Below are 16,863 nucleotides of genomic sequence, written 5' to 3'. Positions count from 1 at the left end.
CACTGATCATATAAATGCGCCACAGGTACAATGGTGGCAGCCCGACGTTCAACCCAATGCCATACACACGGGTTACATGCATGTAGGGCTGCAACTCAAATCAAGGTGAGTCAATGCGCTCTCTCATTTGAGACAATATTTGCTGATGATACGGAATCATCTGAATCAGAGGATGATGACCGAGATTAAACCTACAACAAAGCCAAAATTTTCACTCCTCAAACATTGAAGACGATCTAACAGAAACAGAGGATACATAATCATCTGCTGAAGATGAGTCAGTGAGAGACAAAGTGCCTAGACAAGAAGCTCAAAAGGTGAAAGCATATATCATGGGTGGATGAGCATCATCTGGTCACTTTGATCCCAATTGAGCAAGAGGACAGTCAATGAGAGGGCCCAGAATTGGAGGATTCAAATTAATCATACCACAACGACTCCAAAGGTGAACCATGGCAAAAGGCTCCAAAGAACATTTGCCTAAGACGCTCCCAAAGACCCCAACATGCTCCTATCAAGCTAGTCGTTTCTGTAACTCGAGATTATTAAGCAGTTTGAACTCTTAGATTTAGTGTTCTGTTTTTTGCCTATCCCGAGTTTTTCTATCTCCCTCTCTCTTGTTCCGAGTTAGGGACGGCGTCTTGTACCTATGAATGTAACATCTTTCTCTTTATCTAATAAACCGGTAGCGGTCCCTGGCAAAACCCAGCTTACCCAACAAAGAAAGGGTGAGTCAATGCGGCGTTCAGCACAAACAAAACTCAACCCAATTTATGATTTACTAATCCGGTTTTAAACTGGGCTGTCGAAGCTTGTACATTAATGGGATAAATGGTGTCGATATTTCCCCACATTTGTTCATGACTTGGCTTGGGGACATTGTTAAGTGAACTCGACCTAAGGGTGAGGCAGGTAATACAGCGGCACAGCAGGAAATATAACTGAACATATATGAAACCAAAAAATGATTTTTTTTAAGCCACTGTAATGAATGAGTATATTGAAGTTCATCTTCTTATTGGAAGAAGATTTCAATCCCTCCATAATTTTGCCAATTAAATCATTTTCTAGAAAGCTATTTCGAATCTACATCACGTGAATTCAGAGCAACTTTCAAGAAATATATGACAAAATATCTAGGGAAGAATTAGGACATGAAAAGAAAGATATTGACTGTTCATTGGCCCAACAGGCCTACCATCTGAATTAAGTGTAGACAAGAACGTCAAAAGACCATCCTTAGAGTGCCCATTTCCATTTATCGGTCTTCATACATATGGTTGAAGAGAGAATGCAAGCTGGCTTCTGTGGTTCTCCTTTTCATCAATCATCCCAATTTGTGGACCCAAACAAAGCTCGAACTATGTTGACATTTCTATCAAGTAATGATCAACCGATAGCAAGCTTCTGATTAGGTTCAAAACAACATATTTGCAATTCTAAAAGGCATTTTATCAACGAAATTAGTTCTCATTAGTCATTACGATATCCACTAAATGTTTAAAAGCAAACCCATCTCCCTCTTCTCTTGAATGATTCCTAACAGGTCATATTCAAACATTTGAAGGTCGGTGGATTTCAGAAAGCTACATGACCCAAATCTTAATTGAGTGGGCTCCCCCAAAATGTTTCTAGGAATATGTATTCTTAATCTTAGTTTAAATGAAGCAATTATAAATTGATTTTTTTTTTTTATCAACCCGGGGATTGGAACGGCCCCGGGTTATAAATTGGTTTTATTTACAGGGAGATGATTTTTTCGCCCCACCGTAGGATTATGCACCCTCGTTTTACTGTGATAGGCGTCAAAAAGCATTAAAGTCCGCCACAATTCACTTTAAAAGGGGGGCGCATTATCCTATAGTGGGGTGAAAAAATCATCCCCCCTATTTACATACACACGGGAAATATTGTGGGACCAATGAAAGCTGTATGGGTTTTCAAGATGATAGGTGTTTCTAGATTCAAAAGTGACATCCTACCTCAGAGAGAGAGAGAGAGAGAGAGAGAGAGAGAGAGAGATTTAAAAAGGAAAAAAAGAAAATGACTAGTCAAATAAAGAATAGGGTTCAGTAATCCTCATCTTTTACATTATAGTATGTCGTTAATATGACATGTGACATGATATTTTCACCTCTGATGTTTGTCTCTTCTTGAAAATGAAAACAACGAAAGGGGAGCGGACATTACCGAGTATAAGTTTGTGTTTAAAATTGGGTCAAATATCTAAGGGTAAATCCAAGGTAAAACCACATCCCAATTTCTGCTTAGGCTCAACTCAAGTAGGCATAAGGTTAGCCCATGCTTGACTAACCATTCTCGATGGAAACACCATCGAGAATGGTTAACTAACATAACCTAGTAGCTAATCAATATGGTTTAAACTCAAACACTAGGGTCCATATTAGCTACTAGGTTATGTTAGTTAACAAGGGAAATGAGGTTATGTTAGCTCCGGAGGAGTTCTTATTTATTTTTAGCAAGGGAAATGACATATTTGCCCTTTTTTACTTGGGACAGCCCCCTCAAGTGTGAAGGAGAGTAGTCATAAAAAAAAACTAAAAGGGGCTGTCCCAAGTAAAAAGAGGGGCGAATAAATCACATCCAATAGGTAATGGAAGTGTATTCATTTCAAAAGTTGAAAAAAAAACTAAAATTACAAAAGTTCAAAAATAAACAAACAAATAAATGGAATGGAATGGAATGGTGCAAATATCAAAACAAGTGGATGGAGGATGGGAATATCATCTCCGAGACTATATACTCATTATCTTGATAGTGATTTTCCAATAGAATTTTCAAAGTAATAGAGAAACTAGCGAATTAGAAAAGATTTAAAAGAGATACCATAAACTTTATGAGAACATCAAACTTTCCAATAGAGAATTTGGAATAATGGAATCCAAGATGAATTGGTATCAACAATCACAAGTTGGACAAGGTTTCTAGTTTGAGCTCTTGTTTTACATATATGTCTATAAGCCTATCATTCTCATACCACCCCACCATACCCACTTATACTATCAAAAGAATATGCTTATCACCATTTCTGCTCTTATCCCCATTGTCCAAGTCCTTATCATATTTTGGTGACAGTAGTAGAAAAAGAAAGCAAAACATATATGTTAACGACCAATTTGCTATGCCTTTTGTTTATTTATTTATTGGAGTTGATATCGGCACTCCTTGTTTTTATATTGGCAACCCTCCTTTCATTCTAATTGCAATAAATGGCTGATCACAAGTTTAAATTCAAGAAAAGGAATGAAAATATCAGCACCCTTGGTTACTTTTAGTGAGAGAGTTTTTATTAGATATAGCTACTTCTTTTGATGGTTAGATGGCATCCAAATAATGAGGATCAATGGTTTGGATTTTGCACCATTGAATGATGGGTCCCAGCGGTTTTTGCATGAGCAAAATGCAATTTTTGCTCATGCTTTGTTTCTTTTGACATAAATCCATTTTTCTCACTTTAAATAAGCATAAAGTTTGATTTATGCATGCCCAGTATGACCTGTCCCAGCGGTTATAAATCCGCCGCTACGTACGTTGTCGGTAAAGCCTTCACTGTCAGATTTTTTTACTGAGTAAGGTTATATTTTTACTGCATATATTTAAAAAATTAATGTTTTGCTATTACTATTATCAGCGGTATATGTTTATCTACTATTGCTGGTAGTAAAAGCTGAAATTAAAATTTTATAACAAGGTCTTTACTGGCGGTTATGACCACCGATAAAGATCATTTTTTTGTAAAAATATATTTAATATTCAAAACTAGGAAAAGTAAACCTGTAAGAGAAACTTGTAAACCCAAAACATGGAAATAAAACCCGTAAACTCACAGACACGAACACACATAGAGACATACGTTGATATCTAGTCCATTTCCCAAATAGGAAACATGCATCCAAATGTGCAAATAAGAATATAGATCCAACCCCATGACTTTAATTACTTCTATCAATCATCAAACCATAGAGATTTGAAAACTGAAGTCCACCTTGTGGCAAAATTCTACAAAACTCCATCTCTCATTAGAACTTCCGTCAAGCTTTAAAAACTTTGTCGTTCATAAGCATTCTTCGCTAATGATCAGTCCAACCATGGTCGTTACATGATCCAACCACGACTCTGATACCGATAGGTGTGAACCTCCTTTGGTAATTTGGAAGAAAGAAATGTATTGAAAGTAAAAGAGAGATGAGAAACTGTTTAGCCAAAATGTGAAACAAGAGAAAAATTGCAAAACGTTAACACACTTTGGAAAATCGTGGAATCTCAGATTAATACCCACGTTCACTCTTCATTTATATCTCAAGTAGTTACATCAAAGAAAAACTCTAATTTGATTCCACAAATTAGATAAAATCAAACTCTAGCTAGCTAATTTAATCATCTAGAGTCCTAACATACACAAACTCTTTAATAGCTATCCATGTAACTGTAAGATAAATTCAAATTCTAAATACCTAAGCTTCTAGAAATCAAACACCTAAATCTCCCCCTCAACACCGACTTGCCAAACTAACTAGCTACTATTCAAATCCGTCGGCCCGGACCCTTACACGACGTGCACGAATCAATGGTGACTCTAGCACTCCCCTTCAATGTTAACTCTCCACTAGTCGCGGTAAGATCCCTTCAAAAAATTTATGTAATCTATCAATTCGTAACTCCTTGAAGTCTTTTGTATCTTCAAAAAATGTTGAATCCTCCACCTTATAAAGACAAGCCAAATTTGCGCACTTCGGATTCACCTTTGGAATACGTGTCGATCTACATGGTTAATTTGCAAACACCAAAGTTGTGTTCTCTCAGATCTTCAAGTTGTAATGGTCGTAACTCTTCTGGTGAAGCTGGTGCATCTTTTCCATGCGACAGACTTTTTCCAGTTTTCCATAGACTAGAGCTCTTGCTCGTCGAACTATTTTTTTGTGGGGTTGCCATTGAACTTTGATGTGGCGCCTCATGTTCTGACTCACACATCTCCATCCATCAGTGAGAGATCGATTGTGCTTTTCATTCTTTGGATCAAACTGAATTTGCTACACCATGGTTTTCTTGTGGTAGCACAATCGAATCCAACCTCTTTTTCAAATTGCTAATCAAATCGGTTGAATCTGGCAACGCGGTATTTTCCACTGACAACCAAGACGATGCTTCATCGAACACCATATCTCGTGACACATAAACCCTTTTCTTACATGGATCCAAGCATCTCCACACTTTCCTTTGCTCATATAACCAATGAACATGGCTCGAACTGCCGTTTTCTCCATCTTTGTCCTCATTTGCTTTCGTACAAGCATAACACAACCAAATACTTTAAAGTGTCTAACTGACGGCCTCCTGCCAGTGAGCTTTTGGTAAGGTGACTCATAACCAAGTTGTTATTCTTGACGTCGATTAGTTATGCATACGGCCGCACATATACACTCTGCCCAATATTGAAGTTGGGCATTTCTCCCATAGATCCTAACCTTGAAGATATGACTCCAAGCAAGACTTCCAATATATGTAATTGGTATTATGGAGCTTTTCGATCCCCGCCAACATGCCACTTTCCACCATCTCTTCTTCCAACCTCGTTGTCACCTCGAAGCAACCAAAGAGCAAACTGATATTCCCACCTCGATATACCCACGAAGCAAATCAAAAGAACAAACCTGTATTCCGAACACCTTCCTCGGATACCTCTTGTGAACCTCCTTTGGTAACATGGAGGAAAGAAATATATTGAAAGTATAAGAGAGATGAGAAACTGTTTAGGAAAAAAGTGAGACGAGAGAAAAATTCCAAAACGTTAACACACTTTGGAAAATCGTGGAATCTCAGTTCATACCTACGTTCCCTCTTCTTTTATGTCTCAAGTAGTTACATTAAAGACAAACTCTAATTTGATTTGATAACCACAAATTTGATAAAATCAAACTCTAGATAGCTAATCTAATCATCTAGAGTTGTAACTTACACAGAGACTTTAATAGCTATCCAAGTAACGGTACGATAAATTCAAACTCTAAATACCTAAGCTTCTAGAAATCAAACACCTAAAAGGACTCTTGGGATGACACATTCTCGGCTAATCTTACAACGATCTATACAGTTTAACTACAATAGAAATAGTAAAGAAACTATAAGCATAAATATAGCATGAGTGTTTACTTGGTCGGGCAAGATTCCATGGGAGAGGAGCCTTCTTCTACTTCCAAATGTATCAGAGATTATAAATAGATAATAACCAATCCCTCAACCTAATCCTTCTTGGTATAAATGATTAAGCTTTTGGAGCAACTGGTTGTTTAATTCACATGGTAACAAAGCAATTTCACTGCGTTCAGAACTCTTTGATATGAAAAATCCACATGTAATGGCCAACCCAAAAGAGTAGCCACATGTGCCACGTGTATGGCCAATCCAAAAAAGAGTAGGCACACATGAGAGGTAGTGTTGAAATAAATGATTAAATAACTCTATCTCTAACAGCTTAAGCTTTTGGAGTAATTGGCTGTTTCACAATTCCAAAACGAATCCTCTCCGGCAACCCAATCGGAAAACCTTTTTTATCACTTATAATAAATAAGAAAGAGGGCCGCTCGACCCGGCCCTGGACCCGATTGTACTTCTCCCATCTAGTGAGTTAGTATATAGAATAGAGTGGTAGAAAGCATATATCTATAGCACTGACATGCAAGGGGCTAATCAACGAATCCCTAGTGGACAATGTGAGAAAGCCTCAATTGTATCTGAGTCTAAGGTCCCCTTCAAGGGGTCGGTGCGCACCATTCGCTTTCGCTTTTGCAACCTGCGATCCACGGATTGCAGCAATGGTAAATGGCAGAAGGATTGATAGAGCGAATAAGTCAACTTCTTAGTTATCGCGCTCGTTAGATGAAGAATCAGTAATCGACCTTGAAGATAGGAGTTCTATTGTTGCTGTTTACATGGTCAATGCTAACCACATAAAAGATTGAACCTAGAGCGCCCACTGTCCAAGTTAACCCACCTTGACTTCCTCCGCATTCAAGATGTTTTCTTCTCCGTACTTTGCATAAGGTATAGCAATACCTTATATGCTCAGGTCTCTCTCTCTCTCTCCCTCTCCTTCTCCCTCTCCCTCTCTCTCTCTCTCTCTATAGGAAACTTTCATTCGTACCCGAGTCATCCTAACTTTTTGTTGGTTTTCCACCTATTTTTCACATGAGGAATGCTAAACACAAGGGTCCCCTTGCAAAAATCAGATAAAAGGGCGCCCCCATTGGTTGCACATCACCAAAGTGCATTTATAAATTGTAAGAGTCAAAAGAAGAATAAATGCACTTTGGTGACGTGCAACTAATGGGGGCGCCCTTGAGTTTAACATTCCTCTTTTCATACATGCATGTATCCATTGGTCTTATAAAAACCAACTATGCATACTATCGAACTAACTCAGTTCTTGAATGCCAGAAATTTTGCATAGGGGGGCAAAAACTATAGTAATTTTGGGGCATATTTTTTTTTTAAAAGGGGGTAAGTATAAAAAATATTAAAAAATAAAGGCATATTTTTTTTCCCACAAAAGGGCGGCAATTGTCCCCCTTCCCTTTCAAGTGCCATCGCCCCTGGCCAAATGTACATGTATCATTTGCCTTTATTTAATTCACCCAATCAACTATGGGGAAGGACCTCAGTTGTCCTCTCCGCCAACAGAAACTGTCACCTCCTCACCATCATCTGCATCCTGACATGTCTCAGCATATCATAATGTTTTAGGTTACTTTCTTTTAATTTTTTTGTGTTTACTTGGAAAGGAATTTCTCAATTTCAGCCATTCCCCTTGCCAATTCTTTGCCGACTGATGCAGCACCTAGTCAAGTGATCAAAAATACAAATTTTGAAGAAAAATATTGTGAAGATAAGATTTGATACAATCTCTATAAGGTTCCTCCGATGAGTGAAAATCCCTAGTTTCACTAATGGCATATTGTTATTTTTATTTGGGCGCAGTATCATTACCCTTTTATTTTAATAATGACACTTAACCAACATTGTTTCGACAATAAAACTCATTAAAAAGTCTCCTTTTGATTATGACACCCACTTTCATTTCCACATCACACGTCTTGGAAATTTAGAATCAAACACTAATTTTCCAACTCCACTTTACTATCCTCACATTGCACATCATACCCAGGGATGACAACCAAATAGAACCTGAGCATTTTTTATTTGAATTGATCATTCTCTAAACGTTTTTTTATAGAAGCTCCTGATTGGCTGTTAAGATTTTTTTTTTTTTTATGGATAAGCTGGGGTTTGGCGGGACGCCTACTGGTTTATTTGATAAAGAGAGCACAAAATCAACCCTAACTCAGAACATGCGAGAGAAGGAGAGCCGAGGCTTAGCACATATGAGTGACAAACACTAAGCCTAAGAGATCTAAATGATCAAAACTTATGAATTACATAATCAGCTAATTTGGTAGGGGATTGGACTATTAAGATGATCCCATCAAAGTCAGTTTGATTCATACGGGCAATGTTCTGCAGCGCTTAGATGATGAATGGCTTAGATTAATCGATCTAGTCGGGCTTTTATGCATTGTAGTATGGAACACGGTTGCACTAGATTATTCATATGGAAAGAGATAAATTTGCCCCATTTTCTTCCCAGGCCCACCCCCTTCAGTGTATCTTTGGATTCCTCTTTTAATACTGGGAGGGATGGCCAAGAGAGAAGAGGGACCGAATATACTATCATTTCTCTATTCATGGTTTTAAGTGCAGTGTCAAATGATAGTTCTATGAAAATTTAGCCCATGTTACGTTAACTTTAAGGGAGAATTCGAAATGAAAAAGGGTTAATTTATAACATAGGCATCGGGGTTATTGCGCACCCCTCAACCTTTTCCTCCTTTCCTGTCTTGTCTCTCGCTCGCACTGTTTCTAAAATGATATTTCCACCCCTTCACCCACACTTTTCTAACCCTTTTCTTTGCTTTCCTGAAAATAAAAAGACAAAAACAGAAAGTCCAAATATTGTTTGACACTACAAAATCCTCTCTCGTAGCATCTAGCAGACCAAGACACGCTCATAGCCTTAAATAATATCCCACCGTACACGTGTATACAGATTAATAAGAACTCCCTGCACATTTCTACCAATGAGACAAGAGAGCCCACCATCTCGGTGGTCTCCCTCCCACCAACCATAGAACCGACCCTCTCTCAAAAGTTCGGATCTCTACTCTGTAAAACCCCTCATGGCAAGGAAAAATAACATAAATCATGTACCAAAAAACAATCCATTTTCTCATAAAACCCACAAATATCTTTTATTGATACCATAAACAAACCACATAGAGAAAACGAAGAGAAGAAAGCTCGTCTCTTCTTCATTTTACAATTCAAACACACAGATATCTAAACAAAAGAAAAAACCCTAATCACAACCAAGCAAGAAAAAACAAACAGACTCAACAAAACCCTTCTTACATCTCTATGTATGTATAAAATGGTACCCACTTCAAAACCCACACAGACAAATCTTATTAGATAGCTAATAAAAGACCCGGCATGGATTTTTCGGTGATACTACTCTTCCAAAGAGGTGAAGTGAGACAATGATAAGGAGAGATAGCTGAGGATTGGGTAGAATTATGGAGACGAGTAACTACTAGGGACGTATTAAAGTACTCCCTAACTTGTGTAATTATCCCATCTGTGACCGTCCAAGCGTGGACCCAGAAGATTGAACGGACAGGATCGTGTCCCTCGGCAAGAACAGTGGAGCCCAATGGTTTGATGGTGTGAGGATTGAAAGAGAAAGAATCTTCTTCTTGGGAAGAAAAAGAGGTTCCTCCTGTAAGTAATTGGCTCAAATATTGGCAAGAGGGTGGGCCATGGAACCACCACTCGAGGTCCGTCGCTAGGAGGCGTTGGACTGTGTCTACGTCCTTCGCGTTCAGGGCTTCATATAGGGCTTGCACTACCCCTTTGTTGGCATCTATTTCCTCCAGGCTTACTTCGAGATTAGCCAGTGCTGGTAAGAGAACGAGAAAGATAAGGGAAGAGGGGTGAAGTTAACAAAAGCAGGGGTGAGGAAAGGAAAGTGAAGGGAGTCTGAAAATTGTAATGGGTTGATAGAGGGGAGCTTCTCCTTATATAGAGCTGGTTCAGTGGGGCCCACCGAAGCCATTGGTTTTTCCCCACAATAGTCAAGGTCAAGCCAACCTTATTGACCCCACTTCAAGCGTTGCTGTCATCCACAAGGGATTTTATACTTTATGATAAAAATTAGTGAAGATTTATTATAAGTAATAATATTGGCATTCCCTCATTTTAATAATGGCACTCCTTACTATAGTCTATACATTTTCTTTTGTTCGTAATCGTTACGGGTGTTAATGGACCCACCACACCATTCTACAAGTCATGTTTTGATGGGATGGGTCCCACTATCGCCGCCCAAATAACCATTATACACCTCTTTTTTATGTTGTGGTGCCACCATTTTACACCCCTGCATAGCATAGGGAAAGAATACTAGTTTTTCTGATGGCTAATGTTGTGGGGTTTTTGTGGCTTGTTTTGGATGATTATTAGGAATGTGTGGGATCCAACCGTTGGATTGTGTTAAGATCTCACCAATCTTAGAAGAAGATTAGGTAAGTTGGGTAAACAAGGCAACTAGATAAATTAGGCAAGTGGATTAGATGAAGCAAGAGAGATTAGGAAGGTGTATTTGATTAGGATTATATCCTTCTATAATTATCTTGATTCCATTCCATGGTTATCACGTAAGTGCTCTGTATAAGCACATATTCATCCTCTTGTAAAAGTACCCAAACTTAGTGACATTCCTAATTATATCATGCATCTTCCTCACAGTTACCTTTGTGGCTTTCGGAATTGCTGACGTTATCAAGTAAAGCTGCTGAGAAGACAAGCGGGTGGGAGGAATGCGCCTACGACCTTCCTTCCTTCAAATTTGTTTACATTAAGTACACATTAATAGCCATTTTTTTATGGTAAGACAGACTATCCTTATCTCCTTGGCAAATGACAAACATACTCCTATTTTAGTACTCCGGACCACATTGGGAGGCGGCTCGACATAACCCTGGCACAAGCACAACTCACTCTTAATATAATTATGGGAAAAATACACTTAGACCCCTGTGTTTCTGACACATTCAACTTAACCCCTAATGCTTAAAAAGTTACAAGTATACCCCCTTGTGGTTTCAATTTCTGCAAGGTAGACCCCGTCAGTTGACGGTTCGTCCACAGATTGAAGGGTTAGGATGATCCTTTGGAGCTGATTTTTTGGGCATACCCTATCTACCAAAAACACAGTGGGCCCACCTTTTTAATAATTGCAGAAACTCAGCTTGTCTTCTCTTTTTTATACAGTTTCCAAAAAGCTCTCAAAGCTAATTTTAAAAAGAAGGGGCAGGCTGAGATTGTGCAACTATTAAAATGGAGTAGTGCCAACATCAAATGCCTTTTTCTTTGTTCTTTTCCTTTTTGGTAAAAGGCTCCATTCACTTGTTTTCTCGGGAAAGGAAAAGAAAAGGTTTTCCGAGAATCTGACGTGGCAAAAAGAAAAAGTAATCCCAAGAAATTGTGTAGGAAAAGGTTTCCCGCGCCTGTTCGCTTGTGCAGGAAATCCCAGAAAACTGTGCAGGAAAAGGTTTCCTGCGTTTGTTCACTTGCGCTGAAAATCCCGGGAAATTTATAATTTTCAGCTAATGAAATTAAAAAATAAAAAACGATGAAAAAAAAAACCCACAACTGATCAATGCGAAGGTTAAATGGTCATTTGCTTCAAAAAGTGGAATTTGTGTCTACAATCTATATTATTCATTTGTTTGCCCACACCAAGGATACGTTATCCCAAAATTCTTTCCTAATTAGACGATTTTTAGGTGTGCCCCAGTGTGTATTACGGCCATTTGTAGGTGAGCCTATATTTTGAAAAATACAATGAAGCCCACCTTGTTCTAAGATCCAAACCATTCAGTTGTTTTGGTCCCAATATCTATATATGATGCCTCAAAAATCATCTCCATTGGATGATCTAACCCTCTAATTTGTTGATAAACTATACCAAGATAAATTATAATATGAAGGGCCTTATGAACATGTACTCATCATACCATCCTTGATAATTGATCCAACAGCAGCTCAATTTTTGAGGAGCTGTTGTTGGATCAAATATCAAGGGTATTACCTTATATATTATAGGGGTGCAACAGAGGTCAATTTTTGAGAATTCAGGCTGAGCTTTTACCTTAAAATCGAGTCGAGTTCGGGTTGGTTCCTAGTCATTTTTTAGGGGAAGCTCAACCCGATCTCATCCAAGTTACACCCCTATCGTATAATCTCTCACTATACCTTCAAAACACACGACGGAAAAAGAAAAGAAGAAAGAAATTAGACACCTTAAAAAATGTATACAATAAGATCCAGTGTTTTTTAGCAGATCTGACCATGAGACATGTTAGGTCTAAAATTGGTAACAGGTTATGGTAGGGCCGGAAGGGCTGATCTGGCACGCCACCTACCAGGACAGGTGGTAGCCCCTGTATGGACCAGGTGTCATCCCTAAGAGGGACAGGTGGAAGTCCCTGATTGGTCCAGGCGTCATACCTAGCAGGGACTGGTGTTGGCTTTGCAGTGGTCCCTGTGAGGGCCACGTGTCAACAGCCGATTGGTTGCAGATTTTGGACCCCATCAAGACACAAGCAAAATCAAATCAAGAACGGATAATACAACATGTATACATTCTATTTTCATAAAATAAAATAAAAAATCAGACCAGGCGCAGATCTGTTTTCTAAAATCAGACCAATTTTTCATAAAAGTGGTTAATCAATGATTCGGACGAAATGAAGGGGCAAATTAGTGAATCTAGGGTTCTATACGGAAGGGTTTTTGCATCTTTGGCTATAGAGGAGCAGCCATGGTGGCCGTGAAGGAAAAGCTTAAGCCCTCTCCTTCAATGAGATTCCAATGTTCAACACATCTGATTATTTAAAACTATGTTAAAAACGCATATGAATGGTCATTGATAACTACTATATGAATATTAAAAATCTGATTAGAGAAGAGTGTAAAACACTTACACCTAAACTTTAATTAATTAATGCAAATGAGACTGTGCTTTGAAAATTTGTCTTATACTTAGATTTGCACATACGTAATGAACGAAGTGGCCAGTAAGTCAGTAACTTGACTTTTGCATTAGATTATTGTTCTCCAAACTACCATTCTCAATAAGCAAGTGCCGTATACATCAAAAAGTTGTGGCCCCATCATGAATTAATGATCAGCTTAATGTCACACAAATCAAATTATTAATTAAGAGGTGGATGTTGGCCACTTAATTAGGTTGCGTTCTTTAACCATTCTCGGAAGTGTTCCTTTGTTTTATCTCTCCTGATTAGGAAAACAAAAACAAAAAGAAGTGTGCTCTTCATTCATTCATTCATTCATAGGCCAAATTCATGGATCAATTTTAATTTTTAGGTCAAAAGAATTGTGTCAGTTCCTCACATGACGCTTAATGACTTTTAACAATTGTTTTCAGACCCACTAATTGAATTGTTAGGTCCTCGAAAGCAATTTGGACAATGACATACTCTTTCATGGGGCCCATAAATGTATCTCGATCGCATGCATGACGGGATGGTGGAGACTACGAGTGGTACCCACACGGGTATACATATATTGTTTCCACACTTAGCAATCGGTAGGTAGATTATTAATGAATTTTGGAACTCGATTATAACTTAATTATATTAGAAGATAAAAGGTTCCCTAAACTAGTCAAGAAAATTTTGAAACTAATTTGAATGATCATGATCGAGGCCTTTTTGTTGATCTAGAAAATCAGTTATTAGTCGCCGAGATAATTAGGAGTCTTTATTGAAAAATGTCTAGACTCCAAGGGGATTGAATTTTTCCTAGAAATTAAATTGAGTAAATATTGAATTTTGGAATAAAAATTCCATGGAAAATGAATCTAGAAAGTGTGGATTGTAGCAACAAGATCTCCTTTTGCATAGCATAGTAGTGGCCCATCACATTAGTTAATAAGGTCAGTTTGTAAGAGCATAAATTTATTTGGATGGTGCAACTCCCACTAATTGTGCTTATCCTACTAATCCAATGTACTAATAATGGGAGAATATTGGACATGGAGTAGAGGCCTTTTAGGTGAAGGAAACCAACCTTCTAGAGAACGCGAGTGGGTGTGTGTGTGTGTCAGAGAGAGAGAGAGAGAGTTGCTAACGAGAGGTGTGCTCACTTATATTCCAAATATTATTTAGGCGATTGATATGGGTCACTGAAAGGTGAGACCCATGGACCATGGTGGTGTGTGGTGTAATAGGCGTGCCTCGTTGTATTAGAATGAGGTCGCGCCCCTCCGAGTTATTCAACAAATAAAAAAAATGGAGTGCCATTATTAAAGCAAGGGAGTGCTATTATCTTCTACCTAAACAAAGGTTTTCAATTCACAAGGCTAGGAATAAGTGCATACCCTTTTTAGTTTTTAACCGCCACCCACTACTTCCAACTGTTAGAAAACCACTACCAAAGTGGGGCCACGTAAATCAAGAGGCGGATTTATCATTTCTAAGGCAGGTGATGATAACGCGGACGCCCCTTGTTTTTTAATCATGATCTATGACATCTTTCAACAGATAAGATTGACACATAAGAGGCCCATCACAGGGGTAATTTCGGTATTCAATTGTTTCAGGTAAATCGGTTAACTTTGCTGTTATAGGAAACAATCTGATTAAATCATCTGATCTCTCTATAAACAATGAGAAAGTTACAGGTGTCAAAATCTGAACGCATGGCAGATTCACGCTTTTCTTCCGAATCGGACAGACAGGTTTTTGCCACGACAGCCATTTATGACACGTGGCAATCTTTAACCGTTTCATCACGTGACAAAAACTATAAACTAGAAAATGACGACTGCTTATTTAATTTTCAATTATATTTTAGAGTGGTATAATGCGCACCACCAGCTGCTTTTGCATTGTAGATTTTTTTTTTCTATTTTTGGACTTTATTTTATTTTATTGAACAGATAAAAAGGGATGAAGTTGGGTTGGGGTCACATCTGAATTTGATGCACAACCATTATCCAGTCTCTTCCACACTCGTGTTTGATAGCAGGATAGATAATCTTTGAATAATACAGCTTGTCCCCACCTTCTTGTTTTCATCTACAGCTTCTCCCCCAGCTAATCAAATGCGACAAACGTTCCCTTGAAGCATTCGAAGAAAGATTAATGAAAGTAATAGATCAAACCAACCATCCACAGATCATCGATCTGTTAACAATAATATTTCCCCTTGATGGCTAGCTTTTAAGGGTGAGTTCTACCTGAGTCCCAACAGTCGAGATGACATGACTGCAATTCACTCGGGCTATGTGAATACAGTTTGGGCTTTTGAGTTCGGGCTTAGAGCTCTGGTTAAATGTCAGTCTTTCACAATTCGTTTAGATTCAGGGAACACTAAGGCCCCGTTTGGATGCTGAGAAGATTTGGATTTGGATTTCTCACATTTGCAGCCCTTTCCGTGTTGTGATTTGGATCCGGATCAAATCCTTTGATTTCCATATCAGTGACTGACAGTTAAAAAAATCAGATTTCCAAATATGTTGTGGTAATAAGTAATTGGAAATCCACAGATCTGACAGTTTCCTTCACGCTCTTTGCTCCTCAACCTCTCCCCTCTAGTAGGAAATACCCCCTTCCCTCTCTTCTGTCTCCCTCCTCAACATGAGCTAGCGGATCTACTCATTTTGTATTCAAAACTCAATTCCAAATCCAAATATGAATACAAAATGAGTAGATCCGCTAGCTCAACGTTGAGGGAGGGGGACTTCCTAGAGACAGAGGGAAGGGGGACTTCCTACTATAGGGTAGAGGTTCAGGAACAAAGAGGGAGATGGAAACTGCCAAATCTGTGGATTTCCAATTACTTATTTCCACAGCATATTTGGAATCTGATTTTTTTCACTGTCAGTCGCTGATTTGGAAATTCAAGGATTTGAATCGGATCCAAATCACAACGCAAAATGGGCTGCAAATGTGAGAGATCCAAATCAAAATCTTCTCGGCAACCAAACGGGCCCTAATGGTTTTATCACTGCCATAATGGCTAAAATGTTAGGATGTTGAACAAACCATCTTGAGAAGCTTGATGTAATGATGGGATACCCTAAAGCTTTGGGGCGTGTAATAATGAAGGGATCAAGATGAGCGATTTTGATTGTCATATACCCCTTGAGCGGCTGCGATATGATGGTTTGAATGCACTGGTTAGCAACTTCGGGCGAAACAAATTGGGATTTTTCCCTACTCAAGATCTGATTCACATATCACAGGCAAGAGCACACCCTTCACGACGCATCAGCAAGTACAATGGAGGTGGTCTCTAATCAACTCATAGCAAGCAGCGACAAGGTATGGAGGCTCAATTATTTGTTTTATACATGCAATACTTACTAATAAATATTGGGAAGTGATACATAAAAGAAAATAAAAAATGTGTGAGCCGCTAGAGATAGGTATAATAAGACTAAGCACGAGCCCATACTCATCTCTAGTTTTATTTGTCCACAAAAAAGATGGGACATCGTACATGAATGTATCCTACGATTTTAGAATTTAGAGGATCCCATACTAGATCCTCATGCTATCTAACATCCACACCTGTATCCAGGGAACATTGGTATTGATTGGTTTAGCACCAAAAAAACCTATCTCAGCTAGAAAATCGTCACTTCCTTTGTGACAGAATAACACCACATTTAAATCTAGCCACACCGATACTAAGAAAATA

General features: G+C 38.5%; 1 pseudogene; it reads right to left on the bottom strand.

The window, feature by feature from the left end:
• Positions 1–9,296: 9,296 nt before the first annotated feature.
• LOC143848465 (wound-induced protein 1 pseudogene) lies at positions 9,297–10,061 on the bottom strand (annotated as a pseudogene).
• Between the last annotated feature and the right edge of the window lie 6,802 nt (positions 10,062–16,863).

Source organism: Tasmannia lanceolata, unplaced genomic scaffold, assembly GCF_043159265.1.
Source record: "Tasmannia lanceolata isolate RefF3 unplaced genomic scaffold, GAP_Taslan_0.1 ptg000016l, whole genome shotgun sequence".
Classification (NCBI taxonomy): domain Eukaryota; kingdom Viridiplantae; phylum Streptophyta; class Magnoliopsida; order Canellales; family Winteraceae; genus Tasmannia; species Tasmannia lanceolata.
This window is presented reverse-complemented; position numbering and strand designations above follow the sequence as displayed.